Here is an 8,563-nt window from a genome sequence, read left to right on the forward strand (position 1 = left end):
CAGTGAGTCACTTACTCAAGTTAAAGCCGCTTCCCCATCAATAAAAAATAGAGATAATTTTTTTTGTCCTCACCTTAGTGAGCCTAATTTGAAGTTAGCAAAGCAATTGGTGAGCCTTGAATGGAAGCTGTGGGAGATGAGCACAGTATTATTGTGCCTTCGAGGCTTGTCATGAATTCATTACATAGAATAAACCAAAGATGAATACAGATGAGCAATGAAGACGCAATAAGATAAAAATAGTAATTTTGATAGAAAAATAATTCCCAGAGGTTAGTGCTCAGAGAAACGAAAATAAAAGTATGGTGGATGTGAAACTTTTAACAATACCCCTCATTATTTTCCTTATGTTTCTTTCAGTGTATCTCTGATGATCCTTTGTTGAGTATTTTTAATTGTAATAGCCGAACCTCTCTTCCTGAATGCTCAAAGCACTTCACATTCATTTTATCAGTAATTCTCACAGCAGGCCAGTATTTTTATCCCCATGTGTGGAGTACTGAAAAAGAGATCAATTTATTTAATAAAGAAGGCCCTACAGTCATGTCTGCAAACATGCAGAGATACCTGGCAGCCACCCACCGAGGAGTAATGATGGTGTGAAGAATTTTGCCCTCTATGGAGTGCTATACAATGGCAACCTCTCAGGAAAGACAATTGTACCTCCGTCCACCCAGACGGACCACTTAGCTCCTTCCTGTCTCACTGGAAGACAGTGAAAAGTCTTACTGCATGTCGGTATGCCTTTGGGGTCCTGTACATGCTTTAGTCCTGATTCTTTGCTCTTTTTTTGCAATGCTGGTTATGCTGTTGTCCTCTGCTACTGATTACTCTTCAATCTCAACTCCTGGCATGTTCTCTGGACCTGCCTTTGGTTTACCCTCTGATTCCGACTGCTGTTTGAACCTGACTCCTGGATTGTTCTCTGGTCTTGCTTTCTCATTTTATCCTCTGATCTTATCTACTCAGCATTCTGGGCTCCTGGTTCCCATCTCACTTCAGTCCAGACTGCTTACCATGGCCAAACCCAACAGCTATTCAGCAACTCCCAGTATGTCACCTTTCCAAACATGGGAGCTCACTGGGAGGCAGCTGGGACTTCTGGCAAATAAATAGACTGCAGAGAAGAGAGTTGGGTAGGAATGCATCTCTTCCTAAGAATGTCAGTGGATAGAAGCAGACAAGGTTAAGGCACTAGCCCCTTTAATAGCTGTTTAGAGCAGGGAATTTAAGCAGGCGCATGACCAGAGGAGCCCTGTCCTCTTTTGTACTTTATCACTCTAGGAACAAATGTTCGTGCACTAAAGAGTATTTTTCGTTGCTCCTTGTTTTTCCTCTGCATCCTGTTGACAGCATTCTGAATGCGACTCAGCCATCAAGCTTCTAAGGCAGGGAGGCTGAAGTAAATTCATCACTAAAGGCTCATGAGGATAGAAGCAACTTGCTGTTGAAGGTGCATGGGGCAGATCTCCACAAAGTCCAATGCTGCTGCATGTGTATGGTGCATCTGGCCAGTTAGAGGATTTCAGCAGTGGAGGTGACAGGAAGTAAAGCCTAAATTGATCACTGCAGCAGTTCCATTCCTTTTTCCACAGAGGTGCTACATAAATGGCTTTTGGGTGCTTTAAAGTCCACCAAGTGTAACTTGCCACTAGTATTATAATTATAAGCAGTTTAAACTGTTGCACTGTCACAAGGATATGAATTGGCTGTTTTGGCAGATATATATTTTTTTAAAAAATAAAATGCTTCATCTGGTATGAATAGCTCAGGGATAGTCTCTGTCTCCTTATACTTTCATACAGCCCACATATTCTCAAAATGCCTACAGCCAAAACCACAGTAACAAAAACTCCAAGAGGATGCAGAGATATCATTACAGTGGAAACACTGACTTTATTGTGGCATTGTATTTTGCTTTTGAAATGTGGCCTATGAGGCAGACTCCCTTGGCAGGTTTAATTTTCTCACAGCCTGCAGCAATCTGTATGTGAAGTTTAACTTGCTTTTTGCCACATGCTGAAAAATGCATAGCAGACAGTTCATTTGCTCTTTTGAAAGTAAAGGAGCAACTGGCTATCAATAATTTCTGGTGCAGTTTTGGCTCAGGATTCTAATTCCTTTATTACCTCTCTAGACTGCTAAACAAAACTTGATAATGTACAACCTCACCTCTGATCACAAACACCCACAACTTCATATGGCGGATGAGAGTTGTGATGGGTACATATAGACATGTCATGTAGTGTGCAATGGGTGCTGTGTGAACAAGTACTTAACCTTCTCAGGATGAGTTATATGACTTTTCTCTGTAGTTTTGCAACTTTGCATAGAAACTGGTTTTTAAAGGTATTTCACCCAGAGTTCATTCCAAATGTCAGGTTCCCCACCCACTTTGACTGGAAGTCCCATCCCCTTTTGGAATTGCTTTAGGATCCTCCCCTAAAAGTGTTGTAACAAATGATATGTACTATACTATTCTGCACTACAATGAACATGTCACATAAAGCAGCCATAGATTATGACGTAGAAACTCCTCTCTCAGATGCCTCTGATTATGCAAAGAGGCTGCAAAACTTACTGAACAACTAGGTTTTGAAGACACAGAACAAAACTGATGGACAGTGGATTCAGAGGAGATAAAAACATTCCACAAATCATAATCCACAAATACAGTGGTACCTCAGGTTACATATGCTTCAGGTTACATATGCTTCAGGTTACATACGCTTCAGGTTACAGACTCCGCTAACCCAGAAATAGTGCTTCAGGTTAAGAACTTTGCTTCAGGATGAGAACAGAAATTGTGCTCCAGTGACGCGGCAGCAGCAGGAGGCCCCATTAGCTAAAGTGGTGCTTCAGGTTAAGAACAGTTTCAGGTTAAGTACGGACCTCCGGAACGAATTAAATACTTAACCCGAGGTACCACTGTAGATTCATTGCAAGAAGATGTGGGGCTGGTCAATGGCTTAGGGAGGTTTAAGGCTGTTTAGACAAGTTCATGGGGAGCAGGGCTATCATGGCTATTAAGTATGGTGGCTGAATAGAATCTCCATGTTGACAGGCAGTGTGGCCTTCAAATGCTGTTGGCCAGAGAACAAAAATGGTAGGGGGGATTTGTAAATTTCTTGGAAGCACCTTTCTGGCTGCTGTCAAAAGGAGTCTGATGCAGGAGGCCTTTGGGAATGTTATCAAAGCAAAGAAACTGGGGAGGTACATGTGGGGGACACACTATTTTGGGATTGTAGATCTTCTTGAGGATACGCAATGTTACATAATAAATATTATGATGGATAAATTTAATTTGCATATTGCTTTTGCTCTCTAATGTAGTTGATATAATTCCCTTTGGTAGACTTCTGAACCCTCCGAATTTTACTTCAGGGAAGGGGAAAGGGATGCTTATTTTATCCCTCCTCATTGTATGGTGGTGGATAGTCTGCAGTTCCATGGGACTCAAGATCAGTCAGAAATTATAAAGTCAAACAGTCAGTTTTATTATGCTTTCCTTCCTCAGTGACAGAATTATATCAATATAGCTGAGAAATAAATGTGCTTTTTTGGTAATGGATTATATGCTGCTGCCAGTATAGATTTGAGATCTGCCTTTGATTCAGTCCCAAGGGATAGATTATAGGCTATATTATACATTTATTCTATTGATAAAAGGTTGCTTTATCCTATTATATACCTGTATGAGAAAACTATGAGTCTGGTGAGATGTGGGTTGGAGAATAATTGAACCAGACCCATGTTCACCAGGACTGTATACTTGTTTCTACATTATTTAATCTATACCAAAATGATTTGATTGTAGCTTGCTTGTCACCTGGTTTTTACTCACTCAAATTGTCCAAGTCTAAAAGTCCTTCAATGTATTGTGCAGACAACACTAGTCTTCTGTCTCTAACTAAAGCAGTTCTGCAATTATGCCTGTGTGCTTTTATGGCCTATTGTACAGATAACTTGCTCTTAACTTTAGTAAAACAAAGATCATAGACATGTCTCCTTAAATGGGTTATTGAACAGCAGTCTGTATAACAAGTTAGGATGTTTAGATACAGTACTTACAATAGCAGATGGTATGGTGCGGCGACAATGTTCATCTCAACTCTGTCATGCTGCTGTTTCTTAATGGGAGGTAGAGGGGTGAAGAGATGAGCTCAGCGAAGTGTAAAGGCAGCAAAATGCAGATGAAGTGGAGTATGGGTGGGCCTTCTGTCTCCCTTTTCATAGGACTAAACTAGTTTATAGAGTTTAGTCACCAATGCTAGAGCTGCACCCACTTCCTAGATCACATAAAAAAATCTAATTAAGCAGACACTCTGTCCCTTAATAGGCTCTTCCCAGTGGAAAGCAGGAGGAATAGCTCTGTTATACTACAAACTGATAAAAAGCAATACCAGAAAGTACTTGAATCATCTGTCTTCTATCTGAAAGGTCATATGATTTAATATTGCATATTATTGTTACTTTACCTGCTTTGAGTCTGTGAGATAAGCAGTTGAAAATATTTTAAACAAATGAAGCCCACTCTTGCAGTTTTGTTTGTTTTTTTACTATCAAGGAACTTTTCCTTATGCTGCTTTTAATTTAACAGGGTCTAAGATTTCTAGTTAAGATGGCATCAGGTCAGAAAGTTGGCTCTAAAGCTCTGCAGATCACACAATTTTAATCAGGTTTTAATTGGTTTTAACTTGTGTCAAACCAATTATTTATCAATTGAACAGAGTCAGAAGTTTTTATAATGCATCAGGAGATGTAGGTAGGACTGGCAGTTACTAAATATCACATATCTGTTCTTTGAACAATCAGCACAGGAATCAAAATATGGTGGGGGTTCTCATGTAATGCAGTCCACTTTTTGGGGGGGGGGATTCATGTGCATAGCCTATAGTAGAAGCAAAATAGATGCCTTTGCCTAAGATCACAAGATGCAGCTTGAAGAGCTAGGAGTAAAAATCCTTCTGGAAATTAGGAGATATGTCTCTTGCCATGAAAAAAGGTATATTTCCAAGCTGTTCTTCCATTCTGCTCTGTGTCCCGAGACATTAATTGCTTCTGATGGAAGGTGCAAATTAAGACAGAAAAGATTTATTAGATGAGCCACTTGTGGAAATATGTTTGGCTCTTGAGGCCCTTCTATGCAACTGTGGTTAGAATTGGGGTTGCCAACCTGTTTTAACCAGTTGGTGCATTTGGAATTTGAGAAAGTGCTTTGGCCGCCAACCACAAAATGGCGTGTCAAAACACAAATGGCTGCTGTGTGGGGAAGGCATGACATGACACAAAATAGCTACCACATCTGAAAGAGCAGAAAAATAGTCAAAATCACAAAATGGTGTAGGCTGCCTCCCAATCAGCCACCCATCAATGAAAACAAAGAAGGCACATCAGCCATCACCAAGCTTCCTAATAAACCATTTGCAACTCTCAGTTTAGAATGGAAGGGAGAGTGGATGTCCAGTTCTAACATTCAATGAAATCTAGTGGCAGTCATTACAATATATTATATTGATCTAAAGTGAGCAAGTTTTAAAGTTTCAAAGAATTCTTAATCAGGTAGAAGGTTTTTTTTAATCATATTTGTCAGTTGCCTCATGAAGTCTCTCAGTGATATACTGTCAAACAATTAAAGCATCCAAGTTGGAGGCTTAAATGCTTCTGTTCATTGCCTGGAAATTCCTCATTTGTTTTGCTTCTGTTGGTGGCACTGGCAGCGCCACTCTTTTGTGATTAATGATGGAACACAGGACAGCATAAAAAGGAAAGTCCTCCTCATTGAGCTCTAGCAATTTGATATTTCAGTCTTCTGGTCTCAGTCGGATAGAACTGGGTCCATACACCTCATTGATCATAGTTCCCCATCAATATTTAGAAAAGTGTTCCTTCCAAAAGACACAGTTTTAATTCTAGTCATGTACAATACGGTTCTCCAGAACTGTGGCTTAGCAACTTCCATTCGTTTCAATGAGACGTGGATGAGATTTCCATTCAGCAGAATCTGCATCTTATAACAATAAGCATGCATTTTCCTTTGGAATCAATAGTCATTGCTCAAGAAACAAAAGCTCTAGTCACAACCCAGCACCAACTGAAATGTGCTAATGTGTCTCTTTTACCTGCGTATTTATCTCAAAGATAGTCGTGCCCAGTGGCGTAGCGTGGGTTGTCAGCACCCGGGGCAAGGCAAGTAATTTGCGCCCCCTAACCCGTGGATTTGCGCCCCTAAACCCTAACCCCCATATGTTGTGCCCGGTGCGACCGGGCCCCCCTGCACCCCCCACACTACGCCACTGGTCGTGCCTGTTTTGGTAACTCCCCAGAATCACATGTGAGAACAAACATGAAGATCTGCATACTCTGATGCTACCACTGGATGCTGCACATATTTGACCCTTCCTGGAATAACTGGGGCCCAGGATGCAAGATACTGTTCACAGTATCTATCTGTAAAATCTTCCCTTGGGATAGGATCTATGTAAGGGTTTAGGTTTCCTCACAGTCCAGTTAGAAGTGTTCTGAAAGTAGAAGGTGATTGCACTTATGCAGTGATCTAAATTACAAATAAAACACTTCCCTTTTAGGGACTGAAAGGACACTGGCAGGGCATTCAATACTTGCAAGTTGTAAGTGGTGGTGGTGGTGGCCGTGGGAGAAATTCAGTCAGTCTACATAATATGAACCCAATTAATGAAACAATATATGAACTGAAATGCAGCTATCTTAAAAATTCACATTTCTCTGAACTTTGTAATGCAGTTTTCCAACCAAAAATAAGAGTACAAAAAGCATATACTAAGGGGAATATTAATACTAATGCATATGTTACTGAAATGAAAATACAGAAATGCATTATATTAAAGGAAGTAGCTTTTAAAACAGGTATGTTAGGCAAGATTGCACACAGAAATGTACAGTAGGAGACATGCACATTAAAATCCTGATGAATTTATAGTGGAAAGCACTGCAATAGAGGGAGAGTCGCTTCCTTATTTTGTAAAGATATCACTTAACTGGTGGCTGCTTCCCGCTGAGCTAGCATGCCTCGTGAATGGCGTAATAAGTATCATCTGACAGCCCCACTAAAATGCTATTTGTAAGTATCTCACAAGTGAAAGGACTTACTTTAGGAATTGCACCATTTGATTGAGGGGGCGATAAACTGGCCGAACTTGAATGGGATACACTTCTTGTGACTCCTTACGGCTGTGAATGAAATTATTCAGATCTACAGTGTAGTGCTGTCCTTTCCAAGTGGTTCTGTAAGGCCTAATCATGAGCATTCCTCTGGTGACTGTCTAACCAGAGAGAGAGAGAAAGGGAAAGAAAATAATCAGAAGAATTATGTAGAATTAGGTAGAAAGGCATGAGAGTTGAGACATTTTCTAGATCTAGGCCAAATGTGGAGAATCTTTGGCCCTCCAGATGTTCTTGAACTATAGCTCCCATCATTCCTGGCTATTGGCCATGCTTGCTAGGGCTCTTTATCTAGACCATTCCAGATGCTCAGAGAGTAAAATTCAATTTCTTTTGAACACCGTGTTCTATTTCACAACTGTTCTTAACTATGACTCTCAGTAATATAACAAAAATGATATATTATTTATAAACTGCCCACCTGACTGAGTTGTGCCAGCCATTCTGGGCGGCTTCCAATAAATTAAAACATCAAGCACAGTAAAGCATCAAACATTAAACACCCTCTAGACAGGGCTGCCTTCAGATGTCTTCTAAACATAGTTGTTTATTTCCTTGACATCTGACGGGAGGGTGGGCACCACTACTGAGAAGCCGCTCTGCCTGGTTCCCTGTAACCTCGCAATGAGGGAACCACCAAAAGGCCCTCTGCACTGGATCTCAGTGTCTTGGGATGGAGATGCTCCTTCAGGTATACAGGACTGAAGCCATTTAGGATTTATTTATTTGTTGCAGTAAGATACCATCCCTATAACTGAGTTCCCTGGGAAGTTTGCAGACCATTAAAAATGCAAAATACAATGCAGAATTTAAATGATAAAATCAAATGAAACAGATTACGAATAAATCAAATCAGCTAAAACCAATGCAAGCACAACAGCTAAAAACAATTTAAAACCAACATAAACCCAGGAAGGGGAATAACTTAGTGCAAAGTTCTAAAAGCACTAAAAGTGATCTACCACTATAATTAAAATTATGAGGCTTTGAAGAACAAAACGGTCTTCACTAAATCCGCCTAAAAAGTAATAGCACGAGCACCAGGTGTGGAATGCATTTTGTTGCAACATCAACACATTCCTTGTTGTCATCTTCTTACCTCTGGCTATTTCTTCCATTCTAAGTCCTGACAGTAAAAAACACACGCCATATTGTGTGCAGAGGCTTCTGCTGGGGATTGTGGCTATTAGGTAGGTGCCATATCTTGCAGTAAGGACCAAATGGATACATTGCCACATCCTGAAATCTGACTTTGCCTTTTGATCCATCCCTATGGAAGGAAAAACGTCGTGTTTTCAGTTTCTTGCTTCTTCTGCTATCCCCCAGAGCAAATGGATTATGTTGAAAGTCGACTGAACAAAGA

Source organism: Podarcis liolepis (genome assembly GCF_965112155.1).
Source record: "Podarcis liolepis genome assembly, chromosome: 4".
NCBI lineage: Eukaryota > Metazoa > Chordata > Lepidosauria > Squamata > Lacertidae > Podarcis > Podarcis liolepis.